The 16,404-nt window shown below is 40.3% G+C and overlaps 1 pseudogene across 1 annotated transcript in view; it reads right to left on the reverse strand.

Annotated features, from left to right (window-relative positions):
• LOC115895251 overlaps positions 1-16,157 on the reverse strand; it is a 33,875-nt pseudogene extending 17,718 nt beyond the window's left edge. Inside the window, exons 1-3 of the transcript XR_004055459.1 lie at positions 15,985-16,157; positions 10,304-10,430; positions 9,720-9,815 (exon numbers count right to left, since the gene is read on the reverse strand). The product of XR_004055459.1 is annotated as a zinc finger protein 595-like (transcript). The remainder of the gene's footprint in view (positions 1-9,719; positions 9,816-10,303; positions 10,431-15,984) is intronic.
• Between the last annotated feature and the right edge of the window lie 247 nt (positions 16,158-16,404).

The following is a 16,404-nucleotide window of genomic DNA, read 5'->3' on the forward strand; positions in this document are numbered from 1 at the left end:
GTAGTGTTGACTCCAGCCTTTGTCAATTAATCTTTACTAAACAAACGTGAGTCTCACTAGCTGGTCAGGGCCACAGTCAAAACTGTTTACAGAACTCCCCGGGGAGTCTGTAAGCGGCCCGGACATCAGCCGGACTGGCAAAACAGAGTGTCTGTGTATCAGTGTACTTTATTCATCCGTCGTTTGGGTCAGGGTCTGTGGGCAGGTCCCCGCATCAAACTATGAAACTACTACAAGAAAACATTGGTGAAACTCTCCAGGAAATTAAACTGGGCAAAAATGTCTTGAATAATACCCCCACAAGCACAGGGAGCCAATGCAAAACTGAACAAATGGAACAAATAGAAGTTAAAGAGCTTCTAAACAGCAAACAAAACAATCACCATAAAGAGCTTCTAAACAGCAAATGAAACAATAAACAAAGAGAGGACACACGAAATGAGAGAAAATATTTGCAAACTGCCCATCGAAAAAGGAATAACCAGAACAGCTCTATAGGATAAGATCAAATAATCTGATTATGAATGTACAAAACAATGTTTATAGACATTTCTCAAAAGAGGGCATACAAATAACAAAAAGGTATATGACGAGGTGCTCAACATCATTATCATCAGAGAAATGCAAATCAAAACAACAATGAGATATCTCGCCCCAGTTACAATGGCTCTTATCCAAAAGTCAGGCAATAACAAATGCCGGTGAGGATGTGGAGGAAAAAACTCTACTGTTCTCTTGATGTGAATGTAAATTAGTCCAACCACTATGCAGGACAGCTTAGAGATTCCTCAAAAAACAAAAAATAGAGCTACTATATTATCCAATAATCCCATTCCTAGGTATGTACATAAATCAGGACATCAAAGAGATATTTGCACCTCCATTTTACTGCAGCAGTGCTCACACTAGCCAAGATTTAGAAGCAATCTAAGTGTCTATCAACAGATGAATGGATAAAGCAAATGTGGCACAAATACACAACGGAGTACTTTTCAGTCATAAAAAAGAATAAGATACTGTCATTTGCAACAACATGGATAGAACTAGAGGTCATTATGTTAAGAGAAATAAGCCAGGCACCTGATGGCAAACTCTGCATGTTCTCACAAATTTGCTGGAGCTAAAAACTAAATTGATTTAATTCACGGAGATAGAGAGCAGAAGGATTGTTACCAGAGGCTGGAAAGTATAGTGAGGGGTTAGGGGGAAGTGGGGAAGGTTAATGGATACAAAAATAATTAGAAAGGGTAAGATTTAATAGTTGCTAGTACAACAGAGTGACTATACTCAAAAGCAATTAAATTGTACATTTTTAAGTAACTAAAAGAATGTTATTATATTGTTCGTAAAACAAAGAATACTTGAGGCAATGAATAACCATTTATGCTGACATGATTTTTATGCATTTCATGCCTTCATCAAAATAACTCACGTAACCCATAGACACATATAGGCACTATGTACTCACAAAAATTATAATAATAAATAAAATATAAATTTAAAATGAAAAGCGTAAAAACAAACACCACTGGTCCTCATTTCTTCATAGACATATGAACTTAACACTACGCTGATCACACTGCCTTTGTGAGAATTCCTGAACATAGTTAAGAATTTGTACTACTTCAGTTGAGCACAATGCCAAAAACATGTAGAAGAGAAGAAAAATTTTATTACATATGCCCAGCACAGCCTGACCTCCTCCCAATACAGCATGGTGTAACCCAGGAGACACTGCCAACTCTACGCTTCTTCCTCAGGAGAGAAAGAGAAATGTGGAATGTATGTCTACATTCCTGTCTTTTGAGGGACCGTCCAAAGAGGAATTTTGTTTCCCTGATGTAGAGTGCTGAAGGAAATGGTGGTATACTTCGGATGACAGCTATGTATATTTTGCATTAACATAATAAGCAATCCTGGTCGGTCGCAGTGCTCACGCCTGTAATCTCAGCACTCTGGGAGGCTGAGTCGGGCAGATCATGAGGTCAGGAGATTGAGACCATCCTGGCGAACACTGTGAAACCCCATCTCTACTAAAAATACAAAAAACTAGCAGGGTGCAGTGGCAGGTACCTGTAGTCCCAGCTACTCAGGAGGCTGAGGTAGGAGAATGGCGTGAACCCGGGAGGCGGAGCTTGTAATGAGCTGAGATTGCGCCACGACACTCTGGCCTGGGCGACAGCGTGAGACTCCATCTCAAAAAAAAAAAAAAAAAAAAAAAAAAAAAGGAAGCAATCCTAAAATCATATCAGCACTAAAGAGACCAGAAGTGCTGAACAACTGTCAAAAAGAGAAACATCAGAAGCACCATACATCCTGATTCTAAAAACCTATTATAAAGTTATAGTAACTGAAATACTTTATAATTCAATTTTAAAATACCAGTGAAACAGAGCACACAAATAATCCCTTGCATATATTATCAAATGAAGAGTAATTTACACATCCATATTCACAGTAGCATTATCTACAAAAGCAAGTAAGTGAAAAGAACCAACTTTTCTTAAATAAATGAATAAAGACAATTTCAAATATATAAATAATTAAATATTATTCAGCTTCTTTAAAGCAGAAAATTTTGCTAAATCCACAATAAGGATACATTTTTAAGGCTTTATTTATGTGGAAGAAGCACAGGCACAAAAGGACAGTAACAATATAATTCCACTTATGTAAGATACCTAAAGTAGTTAAACTCATAGAAACAGAAAGAAGACTAAAGTGTGTCGGGGTTAAGTGGAGAAGAAAATGAGTAGCTGTTGTTTCATGGACAACCTGTTAGAATGCAAAACAACTTTTTTTTTTTAACTTTATTTTAAGATCAGAGTATATGATGTGCAGGTTTCTTATACAGGTAAACTTCTGTCATGGAGGTCTGTTGTACAGATAGGTTGTTTGGTCATCAAAGTATTGAGCCTCGTTCTTATTATAAAACACTGAATTACACAACACATCCTTTCATACCAGCTGTAATAAAACTAGAAATCAAAAGCAGAAGCAAAATTGCCAAATTCAAAAATATGTGAAACTTAACACACTCTTGAACATATTTTTATTTGTGTCAGTTGATTTAATATTGTTAAATGACCACACTACACAGTGATATTCAAATTCAATGTAATCCTAATGAAAACAAAAATGATACTTTGTGAAGAAGTATTTTTTACAATTCTTACTTTTACATGGAATTTCAAAGGACCACTGATAGCCCAAACATTCTTAGAAAACAAGAACAAAGTTACAGGCACAATGTTTCCTATTTTTAGAACAGATAACAAAGCTAAATAAATAAAAACAGCATGGTACTTGCAAGAAGACAAATAGATGATGGAACAGAGCCCAGAACTCAAAAACAAACCATTGTGTACATGTTCAAATGATCTTCAACAAGGTTGCAATAACCACACAATAAGAAAAAGACAGTCTCTTCAATAAATCGTGTTGGAAAACTCTATATCCATATGAAAATACCGAGGTTGGATCCTTCCCGTGAACCATATACAAAAACTGTCTTGAATGAGTTAAATATAGGAAGAAAGATTATGACATTGATCTCAGCAATGTTTTCTTGCATGTAACATCAAATACATGAGCAAAAAATTTAAAAGCACAGAAACGTGGGACTACATTAAATTTATCTCTCCACATTAAATATGTAGTAAGAGTCCCCACCTAAGCAGCAGAAAAGCCAAAATATATATATATATATGTTTGACAGAAGATAACATCCAGAACAACTCCAGAAAACAAAAAACAAAAAGTTACATGACTAATAGGAGATGAAAATGTTTCTCCAAAGAGGAAATACACAATTATTGAAAAACAGTTCTAATCTTTAGAAAAATGTAAACAAAAATCACAATGAGATATTACTGTGCATTAATTAGGATGGCCAATATCAAGCAAACAAAAAATAATATATATTGTCAACAATGTAGAGAAATTGAAACCCTTGTACACTGTTGGTGGAAAAAACATGATGCAGCCACATGAAAAATATAAAGAGGTTCCTCCAAAAATTAAAAATCAAGTTACTGTATGACCCAGTTATTCCACTTCTGAGCATCTATTTAAAGTATGCAATGTATACCTGAAAGAAGTATTTGCACATCCATGTCTACTGCAGTAATATTCACTGTTTTATTCTTGCACTGCTATAAAAAAATTCCTGAGACTTAGTAATTTATTTTTAAAAAGAGGTTTAATTGGCTTACGGTTCTGCAGGCTGTACAGCAAGCATAGCAGCTTCTGCTTTAGGGGAGGCCTTGAAAAGTTTCCAGTCATGGCAGAAAGAAAAGGGACAGTGAGTCATCTCACATGGTGGGAACAGGAGCAAGAGAGCACAAGAGGGAAGGTGCCACATGCTTTTGAAAAACGAGATCTCAGGAGAAGTCACTCACTATGGCAAAGACAGTACCAAAGGGGCTGGTGCTAAACTACTCATGAGAAGCCAACCCTATGATCCAATCACCTCCCACCAGGCCCACCTCCAACACTAGGGAATGCAATTTGACATGAGATTTGAATGGGGACACAGATCCATACCATATCATTTACAAAAGCCAAAAAGTGAAGAAACTCAAACGCCTTCAATAGATGAATGATTTAAAAAGATGTAGTTTATACATACAATGAAATATTCTTTAGCCTCAAATGAAAATATCTCGTCAGATGCTACAATAAGGATAAATCTTAAAGCCATTATTTTAAGTGAAATAAGACACCAACAAAGTGACAGTGTATGATTCCACATATACAAGATATTTTAAATAGTAAATTCCTGGAAAACGGAAGTAGAAAGGTGCTTGCCTATGGTTAGGGTTGTGAAACCTCAGTGGTGCCAAAGATCAAAAAGAGTTATTTGGGAAAAGCAGGCCCTCACCCAGGTGGCCAACTCAAGGGCCCACAGACATGGCTACAGACAAGGAAATGGGGCACCGAGCTTGGTCTTACTGAAGATTATGAAGCAGTTCTGCAACCTCTTTCAAAATCCTTCAGTTATAATCCAAAAGTGGTCCTTCCTGTCAAGAGACCTGCAGGGAAACACACCCAGTCATGGCCCTGGAGGCAGGCCTGCAGATCTTGGCCTCAGCTGTGGTCCCTGGAACAGCCCTGTGACTCAGTTCTAGCGCTCACAGCCACAGTCCATGGCCAGTTGTACACACTCAGACCCACACAGAGACTTGTGAAAACTGTTCCCAGGGAGTTAGTAGAAGCCAATCCCATTCATACACATGGCATTTCGCCCATCATATGCAGACAAACTTCAAAACCCTACTCTACTGCCTGCCATATAGATTAATGTCCTCAAGGATATTTAATCTTTCCATGGCCCAGAAAGAATCCATGACTGTCCAAATCTCTGGTAATACAACCATCAAAGGCAGACCCCATATCACTCAAAACAGATGTATGGTAGGTCCTCACTTAAGGTTCAAAATAGGTTCTTGAAAACTGCATCTTTAAATGAAACAATGCTGCTATATGCCATTCAAACAACAGACTCAGCAGCACCCTTGTGACCCAGCTACGACCTTTCTTCTTAGCAACCCCAGAGGTAATCTCATCAGCCTGGGGACCCAATAAAAGGAGATCTTTACTTGCCAAAGATAGTTTATAGAAACTGTAAGAGTTGTTAGATCCTTCAAATGTACAGACATGGGGCTGTTTCAGGGACGAAAGCTGAGGCCAAGATCTGCAAGCATGCCTCCAGGGCCACAGCTTGTACCTTAACATATTACTGAAAGTTTGTATCAGAACAATTAGACGAGGAAAATAACAAAGCTTTCCAGCTTGGAACAAAAGTAAAAATGTTACTGTTTGTAGATAATATGATCATGCATATATACAAAACCCTAGAGTAAAACAACAAAAACTGAACTAATAAATGCATTCATTAAGGTATCAGGATACATAATCAACATAAAAATACTTGTGGGGTTTTTTTTGTTTGTTTGAGATACGGTCTCACTCTGTTGCCCGGGCTTATCTCAAACTCCTGTGCTCAAGTGATCCACCTTCCTTGGCCTCTAACCTCTGAAAGTGTGCAGGGATTACAGAAATGAAGCACCGCACCTGACCCTACAAACAAATATCTGTCGCATTTCCATATAGTAACAACAAACTTTCCAAAAAAAAGAAAAAGTTTCCAATTGCAATAGTACAAAAATAAGGAACTTAATCAAAATAAATGTAAAGTGGCCGAGCACAGTGGCTCACACCTGTAATCCCAGCACATTGGGATGCTGAGGTGGGGAGAACACTTGAGACCAGGAGTTCCAGACCAGCCTGGCCAGCATGGCAAAACCCCATCTCCACTAAAAATACAAAAAAATTAGCCAGGCATGATGGCACGTGCCTGTAATCCCAGCTACTCGAGAGGCTGAGGCAGGAGAATCCCTTGAACCTGAGAGGCAGGGGTTGCAGTGAGCTAACGCCACTGCACTCCAGCCTGGGTGACACAGCGAGACTCCGTCTCAAAAAATAAGTACATACATAAAATAAATTTAAAAAGTAAAGGATGAGATAAAAATGTATACACTAATACAGCTAAGATATTGATGACAGAAATTGAAGTAGGTACAAATAAATGAAAACATATTCCATTAGGATAACTAATATTGTCAAGGAAGTGACCTGTAGATTCAATGTGATCCCTATCAAAATTTTAGCGGCATTTTTCACAGTAATAGAAAACACAACTGTAAAATGTAAGTGTAATCTTAAATAACTTAAAATACCCTGAGCAACCTTGAGAAAGAACAAAGCTGAGGGCATCATACTTTCTAATTTCAAACTTTACTTAAAGGTCACAGTAATCACAAGAGTATGGTATGTGCATAGAAACAGATACAAACACCAATGCAACACAACAGGGAGCCCAGAAACACATCCATGCATACAAGGTCAACTAACCTTTGACAAGGCCACCAAAAATATACAACGCAGAAAGTACAGTCTTGTCAATACATGGTACCAAAAAAATTAGATATCCACAAGCAAAAGAAAAAAATTAGATTATACCATAAATAAAATTTTCTTATACCACACCCCAATATTAACTCAAAATAAAAGACTTAAATGCAAGACATAAAAGCTTAGAACTCCTGAATAAAACATATGGAAAAACCTTGTTGATACTGGTCTTGGTAATTTGGTATGTCATCAAAAGCACAGCAACAGAAGAAAATACAAAAGAGTGGGACTGCATCAAAGTGAACAGCTTCTGTACAGTGAAGGAAAAAAATGACATTTTAAAAAATCCTACAAAATAGAAAAACATTTGCAAGCCATATATCTGATAGTTAATACCCAAAATGTGTAAGAAACTTCTGCAATTCAAAGCAAAACAATAATGATGATAACCTATTCAAAAATAGGCAAAAGGTTAGTTGTTTTTTCCCACAAAGAAGACATACATACAAGGGAAATCCTTATGCTGTTAGTGAGATATAAATTGATAAAGTCATCATAAATATCAGTAAAAAATAAAAATGGAAGTATGAATACCACCTCTGGGGATACGACCAAACGAAATAAAATTAGTACCTCAAAGAAATATCTTCAGCCCCATGTTCATTTTAGTTTTGTTTAAAATAGTCAAAAACATTTATATATACACACACAGTAGAATACTATTCAGCCATAAAAGAGAACGAAATCTAGCCATTTACAACATTGATAGACCTTGAAGACATTACGCTAAGTGAAATAAGCCAAACACAAGGAAACTGCATGTTCTCAGTTAGATGGGGGGGAATCTAAACATGTAAACTCACAGGAACAGAGAATAGAGTGGTGGTTGTTAGTGCCTGAGGGTGGGAATATGAGGAGATGCTGTTTAAAGAGTACAAATTTTTAGTTATAAGTTGAGTAACTCTAAGAAAGCTAATGTATATTAGCATTAGATTAGCAAAACACCATTGTCTTTACAGTAATACTGTAATGTATGGTTATAATTTGCTACAACAGCAGACCTTAAGTATTCTTAAGACCAAAAAAATGGTTATCTATGTGAGGTAATAGATGTGTTCATCAACTTGACAATATTTTGTTTCAAAATGTATATGCATATCGAATCATTACATTGTACAAATTAAATACATAGTTATACAATTTTATCAGAAAAATCCATATCACACAAACCCAGATGTATCTAAGTCCTCATTTAGTGTTCAAAATAGGTTCTTGAAAACTGCATCTTTAAATGAAACAATGTTGCTATATGCCATTTAAACATAACTTGTTTTTATCAATTAAATTCTGGTAAAATTAGTTTTCTTAAACAATATGTTGCTTTACTTAGTTTCCAAGAACCTATCAACAATGTTAAGTGAGAATTTCCTATACACATATATGACTTACATAGGTATGTGTATGTGTGTGACACAGAGTTCTACACATAGATGGATTATAGTTCAATGACAGAATCCCAGGAGGCTTCCTACTAAATAACACAAAATTATAAGATAATAGTTTATTAAGAAATAAGGTAACAAATGAGAGCTTAACATACACTTAGGAATGTTCTAAGCTGGTTGATGACATAGTGCATTTAAGAAATCTAGAAGTTGGGCCGGGCGTGGTGGCTCACGCCTGTAATTCTAGCACTTTGGAAGGCCGAGGTGGGTGGATCACTTGAGGTCAGGAGTTAAAAACCAGCCTGGCCAACATGGTGAAACCCCGTGGCAGGCACCCGTAATCCCAGTTACTCGGGAGACTGAGGCAGAAGAATCGTTTGAACCCAGGAGGTGGAGGTTGCAGGGCAGAGGAGGTTGCACTGAGCTGAGGTCATGTCACTGCACTCCAGCCTTGGTGACAGAGCAAGACTCCGTCTTAAAAAAAAAAAAGAAAGAAATCTAGAAGGTGAGTAGATACTTTAAACCAATGGTATCCAATCCTTTGAGTTGAGGACTTTTTGCAGTATCACAAAAATTATTCACAAATCTATTTCTTGTTTCTTAGCTCATCAGCTATCATTATTGTTAGTGTATTTCATAATTTTAACTGTGGCCCAAGACAAATCTTCTTCCAAAGTGGCCCAGGGAAGCCAAGAGTTTGAAAACCTGTGCTTTAAACTATATTATAATTTGAAAATTTGAATATATAGAGTTTAAATCACAAATTTCAGCTTATACTAAATAACATTTTGAAGTAAAATAACATTTTTTTCATGTTTGGAAAAATGCTTATTGTTCTGATAAACTTCTGAGTAAGAGTTTTTGTAGAATTACATTTGCAACTTCTACAGGATTAAAAATCACTAAGCGGAAAAGATGCAACATCTGTCCTTCGTGTTCCTGGGATTTCTAAATCAAATCCCATTATGTCCACTACTCACCTTACATATTTTAGGCCTGATGCAAAAATAATACTTGAAAAAAGACTTTAACATAGAGGTCCTCAATAATACAAATACTCCTATGTCTCTAAAAGCAATGGAACAGCAGTCAGATCATGCAGCCCCTTATAAGCGATAAAGTGGACACTGGCTCTCCCTGTAAACTTGAAGGGAGATCACTGAAGAAAAAAAGGAAATTCTTAGATTTAAGAGCATGGGACAGAAGATGACTCTATTTGTGAATAAGAGAAAAAAGGTAGCCTTCTCAGAAATTATTTTCATTGGCACAGAGTTTCCCAAACTACATTTGAAGGCCTGGCTTCCTTCCTGACCTTTGGCCTCCTTGCCTGTGTCCTCTCCTTCATTCACTCTCACCTACCTGGGGGTTTGGCTGCTGTCTCATGTATCTTCAAACTGTAGGGCTCTTTTATTTGCTCCAGACAGGTGACCAGGTCTGGGTTGGAGATCACAAAACCTGTTCTATTAAAAAAAAAAAAATTAACATGACTATTGCTGGGGATACTCCAATGACCAATCTATTACTATGCTAAGTAGAATAAAGAAATTTAATCCAAAAATTGTTTCCTGACAGAATCTTTAGAATACTTAAGTATTTTAAATCTGTGGGTTCTAAGTTCCACTACCCAGTACTACTGAATCAAAAATAAGTGGTGCAAATTGGATTTTAAGATGTGGAAAACAGTATTTTACATCACTGAATTTCTAGAATTACTACTATCCTAGAGTGAAGAACACAAATTAGCTCAAGAAAAGAGGTTTATGCAATGATGAAACATCCTAAAGATTTTTTTTTTTACACCAGTAAATTCCCAATTTTTTTCTTGTAGAAAGGAACTGAAAATTAGTTAATGCAAAGCAGAAGCTCCCAAGAGACATTCTACAAAGAAAGAAAATGAAACTCTGAGAAAGTATTAGGAATTACGTATTAAAAGTTATCCTCACCCAGGGAGACCAGGTTTCTGTAGTTCTCCAACATCACATCTCTATATAAATTCTGCTGGGCAGGATCCAGGCATTTCCACTCTTCAGGGGAGAATTCTATGGCCACATCCCTGAATGTTAAGAGTTCCTGAAAACACCTATTTATCATGTGACAGAGTTCTTAATTTGACCATAAGTGAAATAAGAGAACTAGCTGTGACTTATGGGACTGACTGGAATTATCTGATAAAATGACTTTTAACACAGTAATGTTATCTAAAGTATTCTACAACTCTGAGGACAAAGGAGGGCATGCCAGCAATTTTTGTTGCTGCAGTAGAAATATAGGCTACACTCACCTGTCCCTACCAAAACCAAGCAAAGCAGGTCCTATGACCTCCTGGAACAAAAAGTGAACTCACGTTTCATTAAAGTATCTGGAAGCCCTCAGGCTTGACCCTGGCCTCGCTGTTAATGTCACACAAGAAAATTAACGGGATCTGTGGGGGAGGGAACAGGTGACTGTTTCTCTTCAAACTGCCATGTGATTCTACTGGAAGACTGGGCTGAGGTTCACTTAGTTAAACATTGCCTCTCAAGCTTCAATGTGCATATAAACTTGGTATTCTAGGCCTCACTGTAAGTAACACAATTCTGCAGGTTTGAAAAGGGTCCACGAATTAGTTCACAGCCAGTCTCCCATTAATGCTGATGCTCCTTCCACTAGACCCATTACAGTACCACTCAGCTAGAGAAAGCAGACACAGCAGAGTCCCTTACCCCAACACCCTTATCATAACACAAATACTTTTCATCTGAAGACAAGACCAGCAATCATCATCCTGAAAGATGGCATTCTCTGCAAGCCCTTTAAAGGTTACAGAGGCTGGAGATGGTTGCAATGTCTGAGTAAGTCTGCATTTGAAAAACAGCACATCCACATGCATTAATGCGATATTTATGGAGCATATACTATGTGCTCAGGAGTATGTCACAGGGCACTGTGCTGGGAAGCTCATATTATGTGTGCTAATTCTCATAGCATCCTGGGAGGTGGGTACAAAGTGTGTCATACTTCCCAGGATTTAAATGCAGGGTCCCAGCATTTTCTGTTTTTTCTTGTTTTCCTATCAGTGATTTTAAAAAGATACATAGAATAATAGCTCAATGTAGATAAATGGGACAGACATAGAAGAAAGTTTTAAGTACAATTCAGGAATTTTTTATTTTGTGTTTGTAGTTACTATGAGACTTGTGAAAAATCCACTGAAACTGCAAAGATGGAGAACAGGTTGCTGGATGGGATGTCTCTAGAAATACTGGTTTTAATTTTTTATAAAATAATTTAAGGCCCCAAAGTACATTGCTTTTCCCCATTTATCTGCTTTTGGGTTTCAGGAAGTTGGGAGCATCAGCTCTGGAGAGGCAGTACGAATAGCTACCCCAAACTCTCATCTCCTCTAAGCAGTTGTGTGAGGCATTGCAGTGTGGGCTCAGACCTGGACAAGGTTCAGTAGATGGTGGATCTGGGCAGAGTTGGGACAAAAAATGGGCCCTAGGCTTCTGCTCTCTAGGCCACTAAGTAGTTTCAGTTTTGTCTTTTCTAAGCCTGTCCAAGAGAAATTTGATTCCCAGAGTTTGTGTAATTTTTATCTACTTTGCCACTTCCCCATCTGTAACATACAATAACAAGGAATTTAACCAAAACCCTTTTGTTTTTCCAGACCAATTATATTTGAAGCTAAATATTTATTCTTAGCAAGGCAAACACAATACAAATAATGACTTCTCTTTTGTCCATAAACAGTCCTGCAGGTGGTGGCATCAAAACTCACCAAATAAAAGGGAAGTAACCCAAATGAAGCTTAAGTCTCCCGTACAGTTTTCATCTTTGTACTGAATACATGATGCTGAATTTAATCATTTATTCACGTGCTCTAGAATGCAAGTTCCTTGATGGTAGGGACCATGACTATTTCATCTCTTTTTCTAATAACCATATGGAACACTGACTCCAGTCTCCACAGGACATCCTCAAATGTCTCAAATACTCACTGACGCTGCTGAGAGTGTCCCCAGTGACCCTGGGCTGATGCCCCCATAGTGATCCAGGCAGGAGAGACTCAGGCTGACTGACAGAAAACGGAACTGCCCTGATGGAGCTGCAGATCCTGGATCCGGATGTGATACCCCCTGTCCCTGATCAGCTAACTCAGGCAGGGGAAGGACAAAAGTACTCTACTCCAGTAACACAGGGAGGCATAGTTGGGATTATGGCTCTGGATATTTAGTGGCCTTGACTTCCCACTGCTAAGGTGCTTGTTTACATTTACAGATTCTGCCATAGCATTGTGTTCACACCAGAAGCCTCTTACACAGCTGTAGCAGGTCACCGGACAAGATCCAGAAAACTCAAAGGGCTCCACTCTGAAAGTGGGGCTTAAGATGTCTATGTTGACCTCTCATGATGCAGAAAACACCTTCTGTGACTTTTCTGTATCTCTTCAACCCACAGTCTGGCCCTGTCTTGTGAATCTTAGGCAGAGGCCAGCTTTTATGTGCAGATTCTAGGTGAGATCAATGTGCGCTGCATTCTTGAGTTACAGGAAGCAGAGTAAAATCAGAGGAAAGACCTTCTCATGAAGCCTCCTTCAACACATTCTAAAGAATATTTTGAGCTAAAAGAAAAAATTGGGGTAAACATAAGTACAGAGTTTATTTGAGCCAAAGCTTGAACACTGCAATCCTGGAGTATAAAGTTGCCCTGAATATACACTCCAATTAGAAGCAGTTACAAGCATATTTTTAAAGGCAAAAAGGAAGCCAGAGAGCAGACTGATAGAAAGGTGTCAGAAATTCTTACAGGTTTATAGAAGTAACATTGGTTAGTGACTGGTCATATATATAGTTAAGCTATAGGGTATGGGTTATAGTGTCCAGCATGGCATTATTAGGTTAATTTACAGACACTAGCGGCAATAGCAAGCAATTTCAAAAGACAAATAGTTCAAGGAGGGGAACAGTATGTGAGTGTGGTCTCATTTTAACATATCTCTGGGTCTGATGAATTTAAAAACTTATATTTCACAGATAAAAGTTCTTTTATCAAATTCCAGCACATAAATTCAGAATCTAGAACTGCACATTTAGGTCTTGGAGGGCTGGTGAGCTATGCACATTTGTGGGCATTGGGGCAAGGGGAGGTGGGAGGGAGCAGAATATCTCAGGTTTAATCGATGCATATGTATGATTCTGGTTGGGTTTATGGGCCCCAAATCTCTGAAATCAGAGTCAGAATGGAAGATGCCAGGAGCACTGAAGGAGGTCAAATAACTGATTACTGTCCTGACAAGTTATTTTTGTAGAAATTTAGTCTAACTGCTCTAGAAAGGACTGTAGATCCCAAGACAGAGACCATTCTGTTTGCAGATTTGGGAAACACTTTACCGCACAATTTTAGGTTGTGACTGGAATCTTAAGAAAGAATGTTTTCTCAAGTGAAGACTGCTGGACATTTTGTGTACAACATCTGGTAATTCTGGACAGTGTGTGGAAAATATAACTAAAAGCTAAAACATCTGCAATCCTAAACACGTCTCCACAATAACAGAACCGCAAGAAAACGTTTTGTTGTATAATTAAACCAAAATGTGATGTGCATCACAAGCAATCTAAGAGAATGCAAACACAGAAAGTCACCATAATTAGATCTCAAATAGAAGCCTTGAAAGCACCATTTGTTATACACAATTTATTATAATTTCACCTTGTAATTTGAGAGGTCATCTGGGTTTTCTAATTTTTTCTAATAATTAAAGAAAAAAAAACCATCCACATCTTCATGACAGGATGTAGATTTGCAATGTGGCTAGGTACCTGCTGAAGGCAGCCTCCCACCCTCCTACAGAAACTGTGAAATAGGGTGTATATTCTTGCTATTTATGTTTCAAAGCAATAGTTTCCAGGTCCCAGATGAAGACAATTTGGAGCCAAAAAAGACAAATGACCTATTTAACTGATAAAAAATGACTTACATATATTTCAAAGAAGCAGAGAAAATATTTAAAAATAAAAGTTCTCAAACTAAATGCTTTAAGAAAAGGGAGAAGAGCAAAAATTCTTCCCTCATTCTAAAGAGAAAGCATTAAGCCTCTTCCAATTTGTGTTTGCTCCTACAACATCCAGGCCTAAAGGCCTGGTCTTGAACTCACTAACGTCTGAATTCTCATAGGCACCTGAGGGATGGACTTGGGCACACCGTAGAGAATTTGTGGGGAAGGAAAAAGCAGAAGAGAGAAAGAAGCTATCAAGAGCCATGGGTGAGAGCAGGGCAGGACTGACTAAAGCACTGGTTTATACTACAGGTACAGGCTGAGGTAGGGCTACGCTTTGATTCCTGTATCTATAAAGACAGAAGAGATTAGGATCAGGCGGTCCAGAAGGCTGGGTGGGTGAAGGAAGCAAGTTCCTGCTACAGATCCAGTGTCTGCGGTTGAGATGAGCCAGGAGACTTCTGGGCACTGCGTGTTTCTAGCAGAAAACGCTAGGCGCAAAGCTGCCATGGGCACAATTCCTGAGGGTGGAACCCTGTACTGGGAGGAGTGGGGCCATGCGAATACCCGGTGGGCGTGCTCAAGAGTGGGTTAGCATTGGGTGGGGGCTGGCAGCAGGGTGCAGGGAAGGGACGTTTCTCAGAACTCCTTTCCTCCTAGTTCTCAGTCCCCTCTCCCCAGGAGACCTGGAAGAACAGGACAGTGCCCAGCAGGACCGCGCATGTGCAAAATCCAGTCGCGCCTCCCGCAGACACCAGGCGACTCCCTCCAGTCCAGGCTCGGCCATGTCTTTCTTCTGACAGAAAACCTGCGGAGTTTCCTCAACACCCGTCAATGCTCCAACCCCAACGGGCTGTCCAGCAACTCACTAAGGACACCATCCAGAGTCAGCGCAGACCCCACGAGCTCAGCGCTCTTCCCGCAACTGCCCCCCTGCAGACGCCAGTCCCTGCCTCTGGACACCCGTCTTCATTTCTGAACGCCTGCAACAAACTAGGGGCGCCCACACCCTCCTCAAGTTCCATAATGTGGCAGAACCACTCACAGAACTCAGCGAAGCGCTGTGCACACGACACCAGCCTATTCTAAAAGAGGCCACTCAGGAACAGCCACGCGGAGGCGGCGCTCAGGGCAAGGGGACCGGTGGGAAAGTTGGGGCGGGCGGGTGATCGGCTTCCCTTCCTCACACAAGCCTTTCCTTCAAGACCCGCTGGCAGCCCCCAAACCACGGGCCGCGGCCGGCGCTGTCCCATTAATGAGTCCTGTTTGCTCACATGAACTCTGTGTTTTGACGGGGCCTCGATCTCATTCGGAACAGGGTAAAGAAGGGACAGGACCCCGGACCACAGCTCCTCCCACGCGGTGCCCGCGTACGCCGCGCCGGCGTCTTCCCGGTGAGCTCCTCACCCCACAGCCCGGGGAAGGTGCGCGGCTGCCGGCGCAGAGCTGCACGAGGAGGGCTGCAGGCTGGGCAGAGCCGCCGTGCGGGGACCGACAAGAGCCCGGGACCCTCACCGGAGGGGACTGAGGACCGAGGGCTGAGCGGCGGCAGCGGGGACTCCGTTCGCAGACTCGGTCCCGCCGCTGCCATTTCCCGCCGCTGCCGATGAGGCCCCCCCAGCCTCGGGACGCCCCGTCCCGCACACTCACCATTTCCCCACTTCAGGGGATCCAGGAGTCTTAGCTACAAATCATCCAATACCCGCAGGTCACAGAGCGACGGGAAGCTGAGGCTGCGGCCGAATCCCCGATGCCTCCCGGAGCCAGGACGCAGACCGCTGAAGCCCTAACCCAAGCCGTGGCAGGAGCCAGAGGAAAGGCCGCGCCAGCTCCCGGAAGCCACCGCCTCCTCTCTGGCTGCGCGCCTGATTGGGCAGTTCTCACTCCGACACTCTGATTGGATAATACTCCAATCCCCGCCCTCGGGCCTTGAGTAACAGAATTCGCGACCACACACTCCCCTGATGAGGCAAGAGTGACAAGCTGGGGCCTTCAGGCACTTTCAGGCAGGGCTTTCTCTCCGGGCTTGACCTGAAGCAGCCCAGGGGTCTCTTTTTAACCTTGTTGTGT

Source organism: Rhinopithecus roxellana, chromosome 2 (assembly GCF_007565055.1).
Source record: "Rhinopithecus roxellana isolate Shanxi Qingling chromosome 2, ASM756505v1, whole genome shotgun sequence".
Taxonomy (NCBI): Eukaryota; Metazoa; Chordata; class Mammalia; order Primates; family Cercopithecidae; genus Rhinopithecus; species Rhinopithecus roxellana.